The 23,107-nt window shown below is 45.3% G+C and overlaps 2 long non-coding RNA genes across 3 annotated transcripts; both read right to left on the bottom strand.

Moving 5' to 3' along the window:
* Nucleotides 1-5,508: 5,508 nt before the first annotated feature.
* On the bottom strand, nucleotides 5,509-18,873 carry LOC147873620 (uncharacterized). Of its 2 annotated transcripts, XR_015535446.1 has the most exons (5): nucleotides 18,697-18,873; nucleotides 18,467-18,519; nucleotides 18,201-18,266; nucleotides 16,220-16,324; nucleotides 5,509-12,567 (listed from the first exon to the last, which is right to left on the bottom strand). It is a non-coding gene; the product is annotated as an uncharacterized LOC147873620 (long non-coding RNA). The 2 variants fall into 2 exon arrangements; XR_015535447.1 differs by lacking the exon at nucleotides 18,467-18,519.
* A 799-nt stretch (nucleotides 18,874-19,672) lies between these two features.
* Nucleotides 19,673-22,351, bottom strand: LOC147873619 (uncharacterized). The gene is made up of 2 exons (XR_015535442.1): nucleotides 21,385-22,351; nucleotides 19,673-21,283 (listed from the first exon to the last, which is right to left on the bottom strand). It is a non-coding gene; the product is annotated as an uncharacterized LOC147873619 (long non-coding RNA).
* Nucleotides 22,352-23,107: the final 756 nt, after the last annotated feature.

Genomic DNA, 23,107 nt, shown 5'->3' with positions numbered 1-23,107 from the left:
TGCACAACTCCAGCCCGCATGGCTCGACGTGTGGACGTGGCCGACTGGAAGGACGTCTGGAATGTCCGGTCAGCGAGGTAGGAAGATATGGTTTTCACCAAGTACGACGGGAAGTTGAGGACGGTCAGTTTGTATAGGAGGCCTTGGACCCAGACTGTGTCGAAGGCTTTGGCCACGTCCAGGAAAACCGCGCCGGTTAGCCGCTTCTCATCAAGGTTTCTGTTGACCCTTTCGACGAGGCGAGCCAGCTGCAACGACGTGCTGTGTCTGGGTCGAAACCCAAACTGCTCGTCGCGCAGCAGCCCGCGTTCGCCGACCTCGTGTAGGACCCTCGTTAGGAGGATCTTCTCGCAGAGCTTGCCGACCGTGTCGAGAAGACTGATGGGTCTATAGGAAGAACGTAGCGTGGGGTCCTTCCCCGGTTTCAGTATGGACACCACGCGAGCGTGTTTCCATGCCGAGGGGAAGTGCTGCCTGCGGAGGACCGCGTTGAACACTTTCGTGAGAAAGGTAACCGCGCGTCGTGGGAGATGTCTCAGGACCCTGTTCGGTATACCGTTGGGGCCCGGAGCCTTGCCAACCTTGAGTCCCTTGATGGCCTGGGCGACCTCCAAGGGACTGGTTAATTTCGGTTCACTTGCGGGGGCATACTCGTATGCTCGCATCGCCTCGTTAACCATGTCGATTGCAGCCGGGTCCGACGGGTTGTCTACCTGCTGGAATTGGACCTCAAGGCTGTCGGCCAGGGCTTCTGCCTTCTCGGGGTTCGAGAGAGCCAGTCCTCCCGGCACTATCAAGGGGGGCGACGGAGTGGGGACTCGCATCACCCGCTTGGTCATCTTCCAAAGCGACTGGTCCTCGCAGTCCAAGGATTCGAGCGTGTCGCTCCACTGTTCGTTCCGCCACTCGTTGAGACGGTAGGTCACCGACCTCTGGAGTCGATTGACCTGGGTCTTAAGAGCGGGGTCCCTCGTGACCTGCCACCGCCTCCTCAGCCGGTTCTTCAGGCGTATTTCATCCCGAATACTAGCGGGCAGAAGCGGCCGCCTGTCAACGCGGGGTCGAAGCTTGGGAGCGGACGCTGCTGTGGCTTCCAGGATAGCACTAGTCAGCTCCTCGACGCACTTGTCGATTGCCTCCTCGTTGTTTACCACGGGGTTCCCCGGGAGTCTGCTTTCGAGGCAAGCCTGGAATGCAGCCCAGTCCATTCTCGCGAAGTCCGGGCGATCAGGCAGGTGTTGAAAGGACGATCGGCACGTGGTGTCGATGAGGACGGGCAGGTGATCTGAGCTGAGTGCGGGGCATACAGTCAGGTGCACCGGTAGGACGAAGTCCTTGATGAGGACAATATCAAGGACGTCGGGTGTGGCGTTGTGTGTGTAGGGAGCCGTGGTTGGGGAATCCGGCCCGTAGATCAAGCAGGAATATCTGTTGGCGTAATCACGCAGGAGCGAGCCCCTAGCAGAGATCAGCCTAGAATTCCAGTCCGTGTGCTTCGCGTTGAGGTCACCAGCCAAGAGGACCGGGAAACCCCCGCTCAAGCACTCGGTCAAGTCCGACTCAATCCAGGGCCGGGTGGGTGCGAGGTATGCCGCCACGAGCTTGACTTTCCTGGTTGCCAGCACCAGGTGAATGGCGGTTGCTTCCAGTTGCTGCAGACCCGAGACCGGCACAGGGTAATGATCAATGCCCCTGCGGACAAGGATCGCTGTGCCGCCCCCCATCGTCGGGCGGTCCGTACGGTGGCAAACGTAGTTTGCGAACCTCAAGGCCCGACCCGACGTGAGGTGCGTCTCGTTCAGGAGGCAAACATCGACTCCGTAGTCACCGAGGAACTGCTCCAGCTCCAGCTTCCTGCCGCGAACACCGTCGGCGTTCCAGTAAGCCAGCCGCAAGGCTTTACCACCGTGTCCTCTAGGCCGTGCAGTCATTGTCGGCCATGAAGAGGAGAACGGTTTTGAGGAGGGCTCGCGGACGAGACCCCCCGGATGGGAGGGAATGGATCGCGGCGAGGAGACGGCGTGTCAACTCGACGCAGACCCGTGGTGAGAGGGTCTCCAGGATATCTGAGATGTCCTGGAGCGGCGACTGGCCCTTGGGTGGGGTGGGGTCAGTCTTCTTGGGGGCAGGTGCGGGCTTGTTGGGAACAGGTGCAGCGGGATTTGCCACCGGCACCACAGGACGAGCGGGCTTGGCACGGCCGGCCTTAGAGACAGCCTGCCGCTCAGTCCGTGCAATGGCGCCAGATGGCGTTGGGGCGGAGTTCCTCATGGCCGCAGCCTTGACGACGCGGCCACCACGGACCACGTGGTTCCACCCAGGGCCCAAGTTCTCCTGGTCCAGAGAAGGCTTAGCTGGCGCCGATTTGGGCGCTGGCAGGCGCGTGGAGACGCCGTCCTTTCTGCCGCGATCCCCTTTCGCACGCTGTGCAGCGGCCGCCTTGGCTTCCTTCCACTTGCTGCAACCTCTATAGTTCGCAGTGTGGTTGCCCCCGCAGCTGCAGCACTTAAGCTGCTGCTTGGGGGTGGCACACGACCCGGATGGGTGTGCGTCCCCGCAGGCCACGCACCTAGGTGCATAGCCGCAGTTTCGCTGCGTGTGCCCGAAGCGTTGGCACCGCTTGCACTGCATGGGCCCCTTCGGTGCGACGTACGTCTCCACCTTGACCCGCAGACCGCAGATCTCGGTAAGGGAACGCACTTTCGCCACGTCGGGGCCCCGTGCTACCGACACGATGAAGTGCGGCGTAAGGGGACGGTCACCGTCCTGGTCCATGGCCCGGCGCGTCGATCGGAGTTGCAGGACACCCTGCACAGCAATGTGCATGGCGGCCAGCTCCTCACGTTTCTCGGCCTCGGGCATGCGCACGCCCAGGTTTTTAATCACCAGGTGCACGCACCGATCCTCGGGGAGGGAGAATGTGTGAAAACTCACACCCTCGCCCTCACCGAGGGAACGCAGGACCCTGACGGTGGCCCGGAACCCGTCGGCGGTCTCAGGCACAAGAGTCAGGTTTTCTCCCTTCATCTGCGCCACGATCCCGCAGGCCGACTCCGCGCGAATCCTATGCAGGAAGCCGCGTACGTCCTTCACCCCAGAGACGTACACCGGGGTTTTGTTACGGCGCTCCCCCGGAGCCGTTTTGTCCACTTGAGCGTAGAAGGAAGAAGCGGCGTCAGGTGACATGCCAGTGAGCGGCCCGGACAGGTCCCCGGAAGCCCGGGGAGACCTGCGCCCAGGTGCCTCCTCCATCGAGGAAGCGGGTCCCGGCCGGGAGCCGGGACCCTTGGCTGCGGGCTTCACTGTCCCGCTTGGCGGTTTCAGCGCGGCGGGGTGAGCGGGGGGAGGTCCGCGGGACGACTTCACGTCCCTCACTCCTTTAACCTCTTGCGAGGCCCCGGCTTTAGTGGGGAGCGGTGCCGAGGAATCCACCCCAGCAGTCGCCCCTTTAACCGGTCGCCCGGCCACTACCCCGGTGTACGCCGCGCTGACCTCAGCATAACTGCCGAGTTGCCGGCCACACGAGGTGGCTTGTTCGCCCGTGGATACGTTGGTGGAGGTTGCTGTTGCTGCCGCCGAGCCATCGGGCCGATGAACTTTTGCCGGTGCCGGCAGAGGAGTGGACCCGGCTCCGGACAGTGGCCCGGGCGCCGGGCGCCTAGATGCGGGTTCCATCGAACCGCCCGAGTTGGACAAGTCCAACTCGTTGGCCTTCCTCTTGCCAGCGTTGGCTCGAGTAGGCCCTCCGACCACGGCTGTTGCTGCTGCTGCTGTCGCCCGTTGTCTCTGCTTTTCAGCATGGATGGCGTCCAGAAGCTGCTTCCGCACCTGCTGAAGCAGCTCAGGGAGGTGGGCCTTCAGAAAGGCCAGGTTACCTCCGTCCATACCTCGCCGAGCGCTGAGAGTGTTGCACCAGACAATTCTCTCGACCAGTGCCGAAAAGTGAGATCCAATCCTTCTCCTCTTCAATGCCTCTCGGACCTATCATGCCCTATCTCTAGCAGTAACTCGTGTTCGAATGAATAAGCCATGCGAGCGGAAAGCGCTAGATTTATAGGAACAGGACATTAAAAGGAATGGCCTAATCCTAACCAGTGGGGACTGGTGTCAGAATGAGGCAGGGGGTGGGAACCAACAGGAGAGAAGGAAAAAAGGTCTAGGAACAGCCCTTTTGAGGGCCTCAGGGAGTCCATCTGGTGGGACACACTGGAGTTGGGTCAAGATGCAGGGGAGAAGCAGGAGAGTGGAAGGGAACACTGGGCGGGGCCAGATTTGTCTGGAAAATGGCAGAGTAGCGGTGGGTGGGATAAGCAATGCTCTCTGGGATGCTTCCAGAGCCTTAGGAGGGAGTGAATGAGGGGGTTCCATGACCGACTCAGGCGAAGTTCATCCTCCATGATGAAGTTGTTGGGATACAATTCAATTTTGATGGCCTCCATAATCATCCAATCCATGTAACCAGATTTTGTAGGCAAGATAGATTTATAAGCAGTTTTCTTAGCTTCCACAAGATTATGATCCGTTGTTATTTGGACTATGACATAATAAAAGCCCATACACTGCTCAAAGTATGAAGGATGCAGTATGACTGATGAAAAATGAAGGCTGGCCACCTTACAAAAGAAAGTCATATGATACACCATGTTGCACTCTAAAAGACTACAAAAAGCATCCGGACGATCCTGCAAGTATGGACCTGGAAAAGACTGAAAAACCATTTCTAATCCTTCCAAAGTATGAAGTGGAAGCATAAGGCTGTCGGACTAACCATCAATCAAGTCAGATGGGCAGCCTACAACGTTATTGAAGCTGAAGGGATAAATTATCCATTTATATATGAAAGTCAATGGCTGGTTGGTATTGGTGGTTGAAGAGTTAATAAAATCCCAAAGTCAACACTGAAGATGTGCTGCCTGTGAGTAAAAGACAGTGTGAAGTGCCTGGAAACAATCCATCTGCAGAAATATTTTCTCGAACTAGGCCCACACCAGCAGCCTCCATCACCCACCCTCCGGTGGTTCATGTGGAGGATTGTATTTTGACAATAAGAAGAATACTGTTAAATGGATTCAGTTATAGTGATGGATCAATTTCACTTCTCACGTGTGATGGGTGCGAGGACTCAGAAGATTGAATAATTACAGCACGTCTGCAAAATTGGCGTAAACGTCAATTTTGAAATTAACTATACGACAATACGGTGTTACAGGCCAATCTCACTTATTAAACCAGGCCACGTTTCTTCACGTTTTGTATTCACTGCCAAGACTCCTCAAGAATGCAATTAAAACTTGTACAGTAGAATTTACCTAACGACAGAATTCACAGACTTACATAAACATCACTAAGTTACCAAATTTTAAATTTTAAAAAAATATCTCTTTATCTGACTCTAAAGCCAAAAGTATACTAATAAATTTGAGGAGATTGTCGATAAGTATTAGCATACAAAAGTAACCTGAACTTCGATTGAAGTTACTCCCAGCAGGGAGTCCAATGATGGCTGTCTTCTGGTTTGCAGCACTGTGTAGTCTGGTAGACGTTTTCTAATGTTTCAGAGGTCCTTGCTGCCTCCATCACCACGGTGACGAGTTGCATGGTGCTAAACTCAGAAGACAGCCATCTTCAAAGTACCCCATGTTTCCCCAGCCCTTGGTAACAGGCCATAGTGAAGTGAATAGGACTTTCAACTGCAACTAACTTTTCAGAATGCCTGTACCTGAAACTGTTGCCACAGTAGTCCGTACTCTCAGACACTTCCTCAGCAACTCTTAGCAAATTTCCTTATTCCTCTGAAACAGAAAATATCCACAAATGTTGGCCGGTGACCGCTGCACCCCCAGACCTCGACGATCGCAAAGTTCCATGGCTACACCACTTCTTCTCAGAAACAGCGCTGCTGGGAGGCTGAAACAAGAACAAAACCTGCGGGACACGAGGCTTATGCCTCACCGCTGCATTTGCTTATATTAGTATGATCTAAGAAAAATTAATGTCTGTCTGTGGTAACTACAAAATAATGAACCAGTGCGATTAACAATATCGACAAAGTAGGAATCAGTCCTATGATTTTGGCGAGTTGCAACTCTCGTACTTGGTACAACTCATGGTATCCATCGGCCAACTTCAGAGGCACGTCTGTGAATATCGAAACCTAATTTTGGTTCCTAATGTATGGACATCCACTGAAAAAAAGTTGTGAGCACATGGAAACCATGAAGGAAAGTAAATTTGCAATCAGTGGAGAATGTGTAGTGCCCAATCCATTTGGGTACAAGATTGCAAAGCGTACACAACTACATGTTAATGCAATAATAGTAAAAGTATGGAAGTTGTTTAAAGTGGCGGCCACTATGTTACATGGGCTACATTTCAAGTTGGATAATTCAAAATGGTGAAGATAAGAATTCAGCTACAAAACATATCGATGTAGACTACTCTTTCCCACAAATAAATGACGTGGAAAATGGGAAACCTATGTGAATTCTGTTTCCTGTAAAGGCGATTATTTCCACAGGAAGACTTTCAGGGAGGGACAGTGCGTTCATAAGAGTTACTCAGACCAAGTAATTGCTAAATAATATTTTTAAACAAGTTCAATTGAGGTGTAATTTGGCGTTCTACATAAATGTTTCAACATTGGACCTTCATGTCAGCCATATATAACACCTCCATCCATTACGTATTATCGCAAACTCAACAATATGAGTAGTCATGGTTAAGATAGGGCTAGATGCTATTAATTAGAAATAAGGTCCAAGAAATGGATACCTGTAACAATGTTCAAAAATATGTTTGTGTTAATAAAAGTAAATATTAGCAAATATAAAATACTTAGTGTTAAACCTGGGATCTGAATGAGGAGACTGTATAGGGCATAAATATTTCCCGCGTAAACTAGGCCAAGATAAAGCATTTACTGTTAATAAATGCAAAGTCATTTGTCCATAAGTACAAGGTGAAACACAACGTTACCATTGGAAATTAACCCTTTCACTGTTGTCAAGGGAATAATTGTTCCAAGTGGGAAATTCTGCTCTACATCAATCCCGTATTTTATGTAGGCAACATTGTATCCAATTTCTGTTTAAATTCGCCAATAAGGTCTTGGACAACCAATGAGATGTCTGCATTCTATGACGCCAGAAATTCTACAGCGTCAGTTGTTTGCAAACGTTTGAAGTAGTAACTGTCTTGGACAGGAAAGCACGTAGAAAGGGCAGTTTTTGAGGACTCTGAGCCCACAGTAGTAGGTAGTACTTGGCCTGCACGACACTATACAGAGGGGATGTTGAGCCCCCGGCCACAAACACAATGAAGACGAAGCTCGAATTGAAGTTCGTCAGCAAATACGAAAATGCCTTCTTGGTTGGCGTCAACTCGAGGAAGTAAATTTGCGTGACTGTGGTTCCTGGAGGAGACCTGGTAAAGGCAGAGCGTGCCGTATGCACACTGACCAACACAACCGCCATTGCCCCAGGTCTTTGATGGCTTTATCAGCAAATTTAACCACATGTACCTTAAAAGAGACCATGTTCAGGAGTTCCTGAATGATGCGGTTATGGAAAAAGTAGAGTCAACAGAAGCTCGTGAGGGCCTTGAAGCCTTGATTAGGGAGGATGTGGAGGCTGGCGGGAATTCTGTTTCAGGAGAAGGTTCACAGAAGTAGTAAATGTCTGCTCCACTTTCAATTTTGTGTAGTGAATTAATTTTAGTTAACATATTGTAAATTAGGAATGTAGAAAATTGACCGTAGTTAGAATTAAGTATAGTAGACCTTTGCATGTAGGAATGTGTTGATTCAATTCCTGTCTAGAGTAAAGCAGCAAGGCTAGTTCACCTTACTCTCAGGGGAAATGCAGACGTAGTCATTAGGCAGTCAGCAGAAGGGAAAAGTTGACAAGGAAAGTTGATGATGAAATTAGGGCAGATTCCGGCCATAATGCGTGGATTGATTAACCAGGGGACGGCGGTCAGAGATGGCCACGAAGACACCCTCCGCTCCTGGTTCACGTCATCGCCGTCATCCTCGCGGTAAGCGAAACGTAGTCGCTTCAGGTTGTAATGTCAGAGGTTTTAGTAAATTTTTATTTACTGAGCGCGTGGAGGCTCAAATGAAGGAAACTTTCGACTGTTCGTCCTTGAGAGACTTCACATTCACGTAGAGAACTCCAAAAGGCGTCCGGCATTTCCTTTTGCGAACGAGAACGAGGCACGCAGGCATTCGACTCCGTATTTACGCTTAAAAAACACGTGCACCGAGAGAAAAATTAGCAAGTCAAAATTACTCGGCAGAACCTCGTCTAGAAAACTGGATTTTCCTCGGTTCTTTCGGGCTAATTCCCCGATGAGAGCCGAGTAAGCGTTTTTAATGAACGCGATAATTAAACAACTTATTATTAGCAAAGACAAATATTATTCCAAGGTAAATAACAAGTGGAGGGAGCTGCAGTGTCCTTAAGAGACGCACAAATCATCGATCAAGATACGCAATTGATCACAGGGATTAAAATATTTGCACTTCCACAGAACAGCACCCGAAATGGAAGAAATTTGGCAAGATTCTGGCAGTGGTGGCCATTTTCTTTGGCCTCGCTAATCAGGGCACGGCTGTTTATGCAGCGGTTAGGGATGGCAACAAAGACATCAGCCGCATCAGTGGTGTTTGCCATCGGCGTCCGTATTTTTCGCCGTAAGTGAGTAGGAGGGCGCGGCGGTGTGCGCGGAAGGTTCAGGGCGCGAGCCCGCCTGGAGCCGCCGCCGGAGCAGATCTTGGTTGTAGTAGTTGTGAGTTGTTTCAGCCTGATCTACTCACGGCACTAGAAACTGCATTAGAGAAAGCTGTTGCTTTAGCAGTAGAAGCAGCTGATGGTGTCCTCACACGAGGAGATCCAAAATACATAGACGATTCAAAAAAGGAAGTACTGCAAAAAACAACAAAGGCAGTAACATCGGCAACAACAGCGGAAACAAAAGCTTCTGAAGCGAAAAATGCTGCATTACAATGTGAAAACGCAGCAGCACAAGACCAGGCAAGTCCTCACAAACGGGTTCCAGCTGCCATAGCAACAGATATGGACCAATCCCTACAGGATCTAGGAACAGCCGATGAAGCTCAACTTACAACTACAGCAGCTGTAAAATATTGGCCTGCAGCCTAATCTAGTCAAGGTATTTGAAGATCTAAGAAGGGAAGCTGATGCAGCTTCAGACGCAGCTCGTGAAGCTTCACGAGAGCAGCAACAGCGGGAACGACAAGAACTTCCACAGCGGCAGAGTGTTGTCGTAAGAACAAAAGCATCAGCAACTGATGGAGTAACCGCTGCAGGAAGAACGACATTGAGTTTTCTTGAGCGCTGCAAAGAAAAGGGAAACGAGTTTCTTGACAGAATTGTGACTGCGGACGAAACAATGGACGCACACTCAATCACCGAACAAGCCCAAGAAATTCAAACAAACATTTTCGAACAAAAAAATGATGGCAAAGGAATTCTGCTTACAGAATTCATGGAGCCAGGGACGACAATAACATCACAGGTTTATTGTGAAACGTTGATAAAGCTTAGGAGATCAGTCCAGAATAAACGACGTGGGATGCTGACGAAGGGGACGACAATGCGCGGCCCCACAGTTCAAGTGGGAGATTTTCGACCATCCCCCTTACAGCCCTGGCTTGGCGCCGAGTGACGGATAAATCATCGATCAGGATACGCAATTGATCACAGGGATTAAAATATTTGCACTTTCTCATTGCATCAGCCATGCCTGAAGTGGAAGAAGACGTGGTTTCAGAGGGTACTCTATCTGGGGGCCATATTGGTTCCTCTCGCGAGCCAGGTGGTGTTCCTGGACTCAAACAAGAAGGGACACCCCGCCTGGTGGTGTGTGTTGGCTATGGTCCTATTGACCATCGTTTTCCAGGTACGTGACACGTAGGCTTAGGTTTGTGTGTTCGTTGCTCGCACGCTCATTCTGGTCCTGCCTAACCCTTGAACGATCTATGAGATTTTTTGCCGCGAAGATCCTGTGACCTTTGACATGGTCGTATTACGCAGAAGTGTAAATTATTTAAAAGAAGGCGAAGGAGCTGAGAAAGTGGAGCCAGAAGGAAACCAAAATAAACCAGTGATAATAAGATAAATGGCAGAGAGTGCGGGATCTAACAAGTAGGGAAATTTGCTTTCAAGTGCCTAGGATCGGCATTAAGTGAAGCAAATTGGAGCGAATTATAATTTCGCTTAACTGATGAGACAATTTAATTAGTATGCATGTCATAAAACCTCGCTGACAGGCCCGAACATTCCGCATTCTTTATAAACTAAATGAAGTCAGTCTTCGAATGTGGCGAGATCCCGGAGAACGAAGGAAGTCTCCGAGTCACATGTTCTTTCCTTTAATAGGGCTTTTTAAAACTGCTTGTAATAAGCAGACTCCAGTTTAAAATATGAGGACTTAGGGCTGCTATGTTAAGCCGCTAATCGATGATCGTAAATATCCACTTTCTGTTCCTTTGGTCACAATTAATTTGCAAGTACATAGCAATACTAAAAGAGCATAATTTCGATTCACTTGCATAACTTTAAATCAACATTTAATTTCAGATGTGACCGGTATCGTTTTATTGTAAGTTAAGAAATGTAAACTGACTCGCCTTTGTTTTCATTTCCCACAGCTTTCACGCTTCTACATTTATCTCTGTCGCCATGAGTGCTGATGCTTCCAGTGGCCTTGTCACAGGGTAAACATTGAAACGGTCCGCCTTTGGGTGAAGGTTTTTATATATACAGTCGGCATTGCTGCCAACATAATTGGCACATGCCTCCACTGGATCGAGTCCACGCCCGATTCAGTGTGCCCGACTTCTTCCCCGGTAAGATCGAGTCTTGAGCCATTCAGGGCTCAAGAGTGCGACGACCAAGCCACGTCTTCACCGCCGTCAGAACCTCAAATGTCACCAATAGTATTCCAAGGTAAATAGAAAAGAAGATAGAGGAAGTGATGGGAGACGACCAATTTGGATTCAGGAGAGGAAGAGGAACCAGAGATGCCATCGGAGTTATGAGAATAATTTCAGAGAGAGTTCTCGATGTCAAGGAAGAAGGCTTTCGATCGAGTAAAATGGAAGAAATTAATGAGGATCCTACAGAGAATTGGAATTGATTGGAGAAATAGAAGACTAATCAAAAACCTGTACATGCAGCAAAAGGTCAAAGTGAGACTGGACTCAGGAGACACCAACAGCGTTGAGGCCGTTTGCTGGGACAAGAGCTATGACCTTGACAGTTGAGGTTTTCTGCCGAGTAAGGCCAGTTGAAAAACGCTGTGTAGAAGTCGCTTCAGAGAAGACAGTCTCAGTTAAACGACCATTAACTTCTTCTGCAACAAGTAATGAGTACACGTACAAACACGTATTTGATGGCAGTTCTACACAGGAAAATGTTTTTCGAGCAGTTGCATTGCCCTTGGTAGAGGACGGCTTGCCGTTTACTTACGGTGGTAGTGGGAGTGGGAAAATACACAATGACTGGACACGCAGAAGATCCAGGAATATTACCTCAATGCTTCGACGTCATCTTCGATAGCATAGGCCACTGCCAAGCCGAGGAATGTGTTTTTGAGCCCGATGGAAAGAATGGCTTCGACATTCAAAGTGCTACGTCAACCGCGTACTGGGACCTCGGGATGGTGACGACCGTCAAATGCGCCGCGACCAGGAGGACGTCCAGTGTCTTATTGCGGGAAATATGGGCGCAATCCATCTAATTGTCAAACCGGACGAAGGGGGTGGGGCGTAAAATAGGGATGACGGATCGAGCCCCGCAGTCTTACACGAAAGGGGGCCGCCCGAAGACATTTCGATTGCGACTACTAAATGCTCCTACTCGATGGTGATCCAGATTCAGGATTTTCAGCCAAGCATTGAACAACAAACAGACGCTACCAAGGTAATTTAAAACACACCTTCAGTAGGTTGCAGCGGTGGGTCCTGGAAGACACTTGTTCAAATCTCAGACTTCGCCAAATCACAAAAATTGTCCTTGGGTTGAATTTGAGATGTTTTAACCAATCAGGCGTGACAGAGTGCTATGAAGTTCTACGACCTTGATTCATGGAGGGTGCGTGAGTACAGTGAAGTGAGGCAGTCGGCCGAGGGCTGAAGATTGCTTTGGTTGTTGTGTTTTTCAGTTTTGGAGACAATTATATATAAGCGATTAAACTTTGGGAACAAAGGATTACAATAGGTGAGAATATGGTATTCAAATTGTTTCTTAGATACACCATATTGTCTTCTGTGTTCTGGCGAACTCTTTTTGGGCAGAGCAATGGACCTGTCGTCAGACAGAACAGTAAATAACAATAATAATAATAAGCAATATACCAAAAAGCATGCTGCTCAGTGCCCCTTGCCCAAGTGCACGGGGTGAAGGGAGGCCAAGGCCGTCCGATGTCCTCGCTGTAACGAAACTTTCGATACATCCTCTTGAAAGAAATGCCGAGAGGTTAGCTCCAGTATCCCCTGCCACGGCCGGGCTCTATTCCTCTGTTGAAGAGACCGAGATGCTCCAACTGGAGGACAGATACATAGCAATGAAAATGGCGAAGCTGGTTGAGACCAAAACTGCGAAGCAGATCCGCGACAAACGGACGGAACCTGCCTATATCTCTAAAAGGTTGGCACGAAAATAGAGCCCCTCCACAAATGGCTACCAGGAGGGAATGCCGGATATCTACTGAGCCACCGGCAGATGTCGCAGGAAACCTGGGAGAGACTAGCGACCTATCCCGAGTGATCGAGGAAGTGGAGCGATACGCGAACCAGCGGAGGTTTCCCAACCATCCGTGGCTAGCCGGACTGGAAACAATGGAGGATCGTCTGCAATCCACTCCCACGATGATACTGAGGCCAAGGCTAAGTGGAGAGACGGGCTAATCGCATCACTCTTGGCCTGGGAAACCAACGAGTGCCCAAAGGATTCAGTGGAGGTCATAATCAAAATAAAGCAGGCAGCACATCTGTGTCGTTCGCAGAACACGATGGATGATATATATATATGACTGTCCTGGAGTACTTGGGATCAAAAGCCACACCCAGTACCGCCTCCGGTCGATCAAAGCCCAAAGCCAATAAGGACCATAGACCTCTATAACAAAAATCCCGGTCTCCTAGCAAAACACGTAAGAATGGGCGGAGCTAGATCGAGGAGAAATCAAACTCCTATACGACAGATTGTGGGGAACCAAGCCCTGTCTGCGACTAGCTGATCCTGCCACGTCCCAGGAACCAATTTCGTTGGAAATATTCCTGGGAGCCTTAAAACCGGATTAAGTGCGCAAACGGGTGGGCAGGTCAAAGAGGTCGACCGCTCCAGGCCCCGACGGCATAAGAGTGGCTACACTAGCCACTTTGTGCCCTCTACAATCTGATCCTAATAACTGGCATCCTACCAACAGCTTGGAGCCACAACCGCACCACCCTCATCCCCAAAGAGGGGAAGGTGACAAACTATCCCCCGATTACAATTAGTTCCCTCCTCAGTCGCCTCTTTTGGGGAATTAGAGGCTGAGGTCGGTGGTGCGGCAGATCTCGAGACAAAAAGGGTTCGTAGCGGAGGCGGGTTACTTCGCTAATGTACAAATTCTGAGGGAGCTAGGGAGGAGAATGAATTCCAACAACGGAGGCGTAGCAATCCAGTTGGATGTCTCTGTCCCTCACGAAGCCTTAGGTCCTGCCCTTGTCAGGAAGGGCATACCGAAATTCTTTGTGGACCTATGAAGGGGTTGAGACCTCCATCTCACACCCCAAGGGTGATATTAAGATTTCCCTCCAGAGAGGTGTCAAACAGGGGGACCCTCTATCACCAATCCTCTTCAACCTGGTAATGGAGACATATTGGAGGATCTGGAGGCCAAGCCAGGCTACGCCATTAATGACGAGAATATCTCATGTCTTGCCTTCGCGGACGACAACGCCCCGAAGGCCCAAGATCTACTAGACCACACCGTGGAATATCTCGGTGCACTGGGGATGACTATATCCGCCAGCAAGAGTTTAGCATTTCAAATTCAAAAGCTCAAAGACTCCTGGGGTCTAGTAGACTAGACGAGTCTAAACAGAGCTGTGCCACAGGCTGATCTGTCGTGTCGCAAACGTGGAGCCAGAAAGGAGACACTGGTGCCACATGGCAGTGCTTTATGTTACTACTAATCTCATTATGGCGTCGGGATTCTTGCCACTTGGTTGGGTCAGACGTACGCTTCTGAAATTCCGCGTCCATACTGTTTTATGTAATAAAGATCTAGAAGCAAAGGGTTGTGTGAGCATCCCTCAAGAACTGTGCACATTCATTACACTGTTAAAACTGTACTTCAAAGCAGCAGAATTCTTTAAACTTAATTTTTTTTCTTCTAATACAAACTCATTCATTACTGCTTTTTTGCTGGAAATTAGTAAGTTTATTTCTTTTTTTCTGTTAATATTGTTTCCAGTACACACACTGACTTTTGCGCCTGCATTTTTAGGTGAATGGTCGGGTTTTTAAAGGGAATGGACTATCTGAGGACTTAGCCAAGAAAGCTGTAGCTAGGGGATGCTCTCCGTTTTCTTGTGCAGTCAGTCCAAGAATGCTTCAGTTCAGAGTGGTGTGTGTGTGGGGGGGGATATGCATCTTGTAGGCAACTGCTCACTTCAGCCCTGAAGATGGAGGAGGCATGTTCTTCTGAAGCACTGGTGCCTATCATGGCATCACAACCACAAAAACCAACACACACTTCCATACTCTACGTCCACAAATCAAATCTGAATACAAACGGACGTGGCTCACATTAACTACTAATCAATCAAATGAGGTAAATATTAATAATTCCTAGAGTAATTAATAAATTATGAAACACAATTCCATGGTCTCATTTTATAACCTTTATTCCGGACCCAGAATAAAATTCAAATTACTGAATTTGTGTAAGAGACGGTAAACGACACAAGATCAGCGTATAAAGCAGAGATTACTGAAAAGAATGCAACCCAAGTTCCCCTTCTGAGAAAAGTCAGCAAACCAGAAGGGCATGCCCCTCTATGAAATACTCCAAGAACTTCAACAAGCAACAAATAAAACCACTTCATTATTTCTGATTAAATCAATTTCTCTTCACCATTTTAGTAATATTCTCATCAAAATTACTGAACACCGTATTTCTGATAAGTTCAATGTAATAGGACTCTTGTACATATTTAATAACATCATCCTCAGTATAGACAGACTATTCGGTGGGGGTGGGGGGGTTTAAAGATGATGACAAAAATCAAACTATTCATGAAAATTACTTTCTTGTTGCTGCATGAACGTTATTCCTTCATCCTCTCAGTTGGTACACTGGGGTCAAGTGGTTTTGCGTCAGCAACAGAAATTTGTCAGAATAACAAAGAAGTTTCAGTTTAAATAATAAATCCAAATGAACAAAAAAGGCAGAATATAAGTTTTGGCATTTTTCAATATTCATTTACTGGTACACGAATCAACACCAACAAATGGGAAAATGTTTCATTACAAAATTATGAAAACGCTCGTTACTTTCCCGCTTCAAACCCGATCAACAAAAGCCAGCAGTCGGATGTCGCAGTTTTACGGCGTGTAAAAGGACCTTACGACCATGAACGAGGCGCTTCATAAGCAAGCCGTGGTGACAGTATTACCCATCACATTCCAGTCAGACAACGCAACCACGGCTCACCGTAGACCAACAACGGAAACCCCAACTTAGGCCAGCGTACATTGTTGTTTCTTATTGTTTTTGTTGTCTTACTGTTTTGTTGTGTTTCATTGTTCTGTTGTTTCTTATTGTTTTTGTTGTCTAATGTTTTTTTGTGTTATTGTTTTGTTCTGTCTCATTGTTCTGTTTCTTATTGTTTTTGTTGTCTTACTGTTTTGTTGTGTTTCATTGTTCTGTTGTTTCTTATTGTTTTTGTTGTCTTATGTTTTTTTGTGTTATTGTTTTGTTCTGTCTCATTGTTCTGTTTCTTATTGTTTTTGTTGTCTTACTGTTTTGTTGTGTTTCATTGTTCTGTTGTTTCTTATTGTTTTTGTTGTCTTATGTTTTTTTGTGTTATTGTTTTGTTCTGTCTCATTGTAGGACCACTGCCACCAGGTAAAAACCCATTTGCAGTAAATAAATAATAATAATAATAATTTCTGCTTTAAGGATGCATTTCTGTGTCACTCACCTCGGGCGGACGAGCGGAGAGTAAAACCGATCCAACTCCTGGATATGCAGCATTTTCAACACATTCACCATCCTCGAGAGATGACGGAGAGACTCGCTGCGAGGGCTACCTGCCACCAGGGGCTACACGTTAGAGGGCACCTACCTTCTACACACACTCCGAATTGTTTGTTACATTCTTTCGGGATCTTAACACAGACTAACTAACTACATGGCTTACGGAACTCGAAGGTTCATCACCGAAAGCAACAAACTTTTAAGAGTTTTTGTAATTCAAGGACGAATTGTCATTTGCGAATACATTATCAATATGTACATATATGTTGATAGTTCTTATACTATTTTATTATTACGTAAAAGGCTAATATTAGTTGTTCATATTTTCAAAATTATATGGTTCTTACTAATGAGAGAACAGTTTTGATAAAGCTGGGTGACTTCACGCGTATCATCAAAACTTTTAGTGTTGAACAGTACACAGATAAGTAACCTAACCTAATCTTACCTAAACGTGCATGAGACCGAATGGCGCATTTGTGTGTACTGAAGGAAAATAAAAACATAACAAGCTAAAGAAATACTAAATGTGCATTGCATTTGAGATTTCTTTCAAAATTTTTTTAATTTTTTTTAGTTTATTTAATGAACCTTAAAGCAGAAATGGTTTACTTATTTCTTCGAAAACTCGTAGAAATAAAAGGCAAAGAGGATAAACTCGCACTGTCAGACAAATGTGGTCTCAATAACTGACTTGTTGGTGCAGGCACATTTCAATAACCGCAAACCTAAGCACTTTAACAACTTTCATGATATAACTTAAAAGGCAGTAGACCTAAAATTGCTCAGCGCAGAAAGAGACTGTTTTCAAAGTCACCAATTCAATAAATCATTTCTAGCATTTTATTTTGTCAAATCAAAATCTTCTAGAAATAACTGCAGTGTACTGAGCACTTTAGCACCGAGGACGAGAACAAAGCCTCAAAAGGAAAAATTCTCAGACATTTTAGAAAAATCCCATAAATACAAAACTAGCAAACACCAAAATATCATAAATGAACATAAGGCCTATGACTCCGATGTGACTTTTAAGCTCATCATTATGCAGTTTTCTTAAGACCCCATCGTCTTCTCTCCTAGGCCCAAATATCCTCCTCAACACTCGATTCTCAAACACCTGCAATCCGTGTTCCTCCCTCTGAGTGAGAGACCATGTTTCGCACGAACTTTGTAACCCTTTCAAAGGACTTATTAGCCACCCTAAGATAATTTTGCCCGCCTGTCTTCTGACGACGAGATACGAACATGTACTTAGTTCTAGCCCCACCTGTCCACTAGCCTCTAGTAAAACTTCTGCATTCCTCTTTATTGTATTCATATAGTCCCCCAACAAATTAACATCATCAGCTTACGCCAATAGCTGATGTGTCCCGTTCAATTGCAAACCCTCGTGCCTATCTTGGACTTTCTGGTGGCATATTCTAACAAAAAAATTATAGAGCAATGGAGACAAAGCATCTCCTCGTTTCAGACCATTCTTGAAGACTCTGATAAATATTTAAGCACACGAATTTTGCTACAGGTTTCATTTAAGCACATTTTTATTAGACTCACCAGCTTCTTTGGTTTACCAAATTCAATGAGAATATTGTGTAACACTTTTCTTTTAAACAGAGTGGTAGGCTTATCTGTAACTTTTAATTGATGTACTGTCCCATCTTTTCTCTAGTATCTGACAAATGCAGAACATCTGATCAATAATTATTGTTGATCTGTTACATCTGAACCCACACTGATCATCCACAAACTCATCAATAATTGACAGGAATTTGTGTATGTAAATTTTTATTTTAATGGCCTTTTATATCAGTTATATATAATTCATATACTTCATTATGAACAATTGTATTCTTTATTCCATTGAATTTGGTGAAATAGTTCCTAAGATATTATATAATTGTAAAAGTTTGCATATAAAAACTCACCATTCTGCATACTCAAAGCAGCTTCCTCCTACACAGGCAAGCACACAGGATAACTGCTGCACCAAACTGAAAAGGAAAACAGATATAGCAAGATAATTCATTATTTTAACATGAAGGAGTTATATTATTTTAATGGTCCCTTATAACAGTTATATATAACACTTTTACTTCATTATGTCGTAAATGACCTCTCTATTCTGTTGAACTTGGTGATATAGTACCTGAAATATTAATTTTATTGCAAAAGCCTACAAATAAAAACTCACCTTTCTGAATACTCAAAGCTGCTTCCTCCCACACACAGGACAGCTGCACCGCACTGGAAACCAGATATATGAAGATAATTAATTATTGTAACAAGACGCTTTTATGCATAAAAGGAATATTAAGTTACAAGTGTGCCAATCAGATTTTCCAGCACTTATGGCGTTCTCTACATATTCACTTTACATAATTCATCAATACTTAACAATAACAAATGTACGTAAATTCTTACATCAGTTAAATGTAACACTGTTGTTCCTTGATTGGGCGTATGTCCCACTACAGCGCACTATTTCTTTATTAAAACACACTTCAAACTCGCACAGAACTTGCATCCACCTTTCCTCGACGAAGGCACAAGGCAGAAGTGGCCAAGACTACAGTACAAACATTATACACCTAACAACAGCTAAGGTTACAGTCACACCAACTTTAAAACATCGAACATTAGCTAAGGTTACAGTCCTGCCAACATGAACACCGAACATTCCGTCTACTTTGACGGATGTCAACACTTACTACAAATTACATTACTTGTAAATCCAAATTGTTGAAATGTAAACAAAACAAAAAATGATGTGTAAGTTGAACGATATTCGTATTCATCGGTCACTAAAACAAAAACTTATTCACACTTAATTTGTTTAAAGCCCGTTTCACTAGTAATATGGAAGTGGACACAGTTTATTTATGTCTTTTCACCTGACCCCTTGCAACTTTAACTGTCGCCAACTCTTCCTATGACCTTGCCCATTCTCCAGGTAAGGGGTGGCAGCCCGTCCTCTCGCAGAAGCAGGATGAGCCCCACTTTGATGTTACGTTTTTCAAATTTCCATTTTCCTCGTGAAGCTCATTGAGGTACTCCTTGGACCAACAATGCCAGAAATGCTGCCATCTGCTTAGGCGATTTACTGATACTGTCGTTAGATCAGTTTCTGGCAAAGCTATGAGGGAGTCTCCAATTAGGAAGTGACCTGGGGTGATTGGAGATGGGTCAGAATGTTCACTGGGTGTGGAGTTAAAACAAGATTAAATTTGAGTTGTCAAGGTAATGAGCTCTTCCAGAGTCAAAGCAGTGTTCCCAACCACTCTTCTGTAAAGGCCTCCCATAGCCCACCAACATGTGGAGAACGCAGAGACAGATTTTTGTACCATGGTACATGATACTGGGTTGAATGTTATACCTGTATTTTAGTAAAGTTCTGTGATGTACAAAAAAACTAGCAAGAAATTTATTTCAAAATACATTTTATAATACAAGAAAGCCTTCTGCATTATCTTAAGTTTATCTCACGTTCTCTTTAGATGTTTTGTACTGTATACTAGAACTGAATTTTCTACTTCCACACTTTGTAAATCTTTAATGTCAACAGAAATATTTGAATTTGAGCCTGCAATTGGTATCACGTTAGTAGGAGTACCACTTCCCCATTCATCCATAGAGGAGTCTTCAAATTTACTAAGAAAAACAACACATTCACTTTCATATTTCATAAACACAAAATAATACATCACTCTGTGATCACTACATTAAAAAAGGAATATATACATTTATCTGCATATAACAAACACCTTTATTTTTGGATTTGAAAATTAAAAAATGAAGTATTTGTGTATAACATGTTTAGGAACAAAATGTTTTTTAGTATAAGATGTCTGAAGATTATGCAGACAGTGTCAGCATTCATTGTTATGGCTGGTATTTTATGAAACCTACGTAGATGCAGTCTGCTGATGGCCTTTCTTTTACAGCAACAGAAAATGCAAAACTCAAAAAAACAATTACTGACACACTCCGTTTATCTGCATCCTTCTTGTAGTTTATTGGTTTTTGTGAGCTGCAGTAACAAATGCACCCTAGTTAGAGGTAACAACATAAGTTTTAAGCTACAAGCTGTACAAATATGCAGAGAAACAAGGCAAAAGACCTGCAGGTCATAAGTTTGATGTGAAGAAACAGAGTGTTAGAGAATGGTGTAAACATAATGAGAAGTCTAGACAATTCAATGACAGAAAGCAGACATTTCACAGTAAGCAAATCAGCTTCTTTCAAATTGAAGACGAACTCTGCTTATGCCGTGCCATGGGGAACGCATGCAGTTTCTACTTAAATTCTGTAGCTGGAAGTTTATAAAATAGCACAAACATTTAACATTCCTGTAACTAAATTCAAGGCCAGTTATGGATGGGTACAGCAAGGCTTGAATCATTGGCAGCTATCAATTTGTAGGATTACAATTTCTCAAAACCTACCTAAAGAGTATGAAGAACTAATTAATTTTCAGAAATCTGTTATTTTATCAAGAAATATGGCTACCTTCTTTCTCAGATCAGAAATGCAGGATGTACAATAGGTTACTAATGTCTTAAGTGCTATTAAGAAACATCAAATCCATATTTTGCCCGACATCTCAGGATAACTACAAGTTAGTTTTCCAATGCAAGAATAATTTTAGACACTGAAAATGATATGATGATGATGAAGTTCCTCCAGCCATTGATGGTTTTCATAACTGGATTATGCTACCCATTGTAGCTTCCCAATTTCCTCGCGATGCTGGGTTGGCACCGGTCCCATACACTGGTCGAAAATCTCATGAGAAATTCCTTTCCCTGAGACTCGAACCAGAGCGCATTCCGTATCACCGGTCCGAAGCATGATGCCTCAGACCGCGCGGCTACGGCGCGGGACTTTGAACAAAATAATTAATTTGAACAAAACAATCACACAGAGCAAAAACAAATGGACAATCCATTAACCAGCTTCTGCAGATTCTTCATCGGATGCTGGTGAAGAGGTCCAGGACTGATTTCTTCTCCTGAAATGAGATGAAAATCACATCAATCATTCTTATAAATGTCTACAAATGTAACCTTAGGAAATGCTAACATTACAAGATATATGTCTCCCCCATCTTACCTTCTTTAAACGAGCTACGCTGAACACATTCCAGGCGCCGGTTACGATGGCTTTTCCATCTGTAGATATGGCCAGGGAGTTTTGCAAGCTTGTCTCAGGCTAGGATACTTCCACATTTGTATGAGGTTCTGAGGGTAGCCATGGGTGCTAACCTAAAACAAACAAACCAATTTCCATAAGAAATGGAATTAAAAGTAACAATCTGGAATAACCTCTAATGACATGACATCCACACCAAATTCCATGAAAATTTGTCAGCCATTCTCATTTAACAAGTAATGATGCAAACAGTGACACAGTCAATGATGGCATAAGAGGTGATGACATCAGCTACTGGAGAGGATCATGGATATTGGCATCACTGTGGATTGTAATCCAGCTACCTCACAACCTTATCATGTTGTGTTGCTTACCACCATTTTGAAGGTACATACTGCCTCCATCTTCACATTCCTAGAAACAATGGCACTGATAGGATTGAATACTAGATGAATTGCTTAAAAAGCAGAGTCAAAATCTACACCAGCACAGTTCTCCTGAAATAAAGCACTCCACAGACTATAAAGTAAATATAATCTACAAAAACAAATAGATGTTGCACAGGATGTAACAAGCTGTTCCATCACTGTGTACCATCATAGGTTAGCTGGTGTGGGGAACCCCTTAGTCCGGCAACTCGGGAGGCACTCGTGCCGAACGAGGGCTGCCAGAGGTCGCCCAAGGGCAACCGAGGGGGACTGATGTTCAGCAGGCCAGCCGAGGCTGTCCCCAAACGACGGCCAAGTCGGCACAACGAGTGGTTAGACTACTCGGCTACCCTGACTGAGGTTTTCCGTTCTTTTCCTCAGTTGTAAGGCGAATGCCAGGGTATAACTTAATAGGGGCACGGCCCGCCACCCTCCCACCCCATGCCGCGGAGGCCTTCAGCCGAAACGGCCCCTCCCTCTCTGGGTTCAAACCCCAGAGATCCAACCAACCAAATTCCTTTGGACAACTTGCCTGACGGGATAAGCTCCCATCAGCAGCAACAGATCCCAGTTTGAATGGTCGAGGCTCCAGCCACGGCGTAACCCAGTTAGCGTTAGCAAAATTTCCGTTTTTTATATTAAGACCGTTTACCATTTCCAGCAATGCGCCTTGTGCACAGGAATGGTTTCACCTAGGTAGGGACGATGCTTGCGCTTGCGAAGGACTCCGCCCTTAGTTAGCTTTTTGGTTGGTTGGTTGGTTGGTTTCTAGGTTTTACACTAGCCATTAATCTAATAATATTCTTTTGTAAAGTGAATATCTTTTTGATGTTTGATGAATTACCCCCAAAAATTATTACACAATTCATTATAGCGTGTAAATAGGCAAAATATATTGATCTGAGTGTGTCAGTGTTGCTGACATGCAACATAGATCTGACTGCAAAACATGCTCCACTTAACTTCGAATATACGAAAATTTTTCTAATATTTCAGGTTTTGAACATTTTTTAAAAACATTATTTTAAAAAACATCGACATTTTCTTAAAGTTCTCTCCGCACATCCTCTCTGCCTGAACCGGTCTATGGAGGCCGTTCTGTACCTTATACGGTCTCTGTGTGACACGGTCCGTGAGGCTGGTGGAACGACTTTCAAATTGCAACACTTTTCGAAATTTTGAAAATATTTAAAAAATTCTTAAATGCTATAAAAATGAAGAAAGGGAAGATTTTCGAAATTTTTAAAAATATTTTT

This window comes from Zootermopsis nevadensis, unplaced genomic scaffold (genome assembly GCF_977971745.1).
Source record: "Zootermopsis nevadensis isolate Lab colony 2312 unplaced genomic scaffold, Znev_1.0 Znev_ptg000017l, whole genome shotgun sequence".
In the NCBI taxonomy this organism is placed as follows: Eukaryota; Metazoa; Arthropoda; class Insecta; order Blattodea; family Termopsidae; genus Zootermopsis; species Zootermopsis nevadensis.
This window is presented reverse-complemented; position numbering and strand designations above follow the sequence as displayed.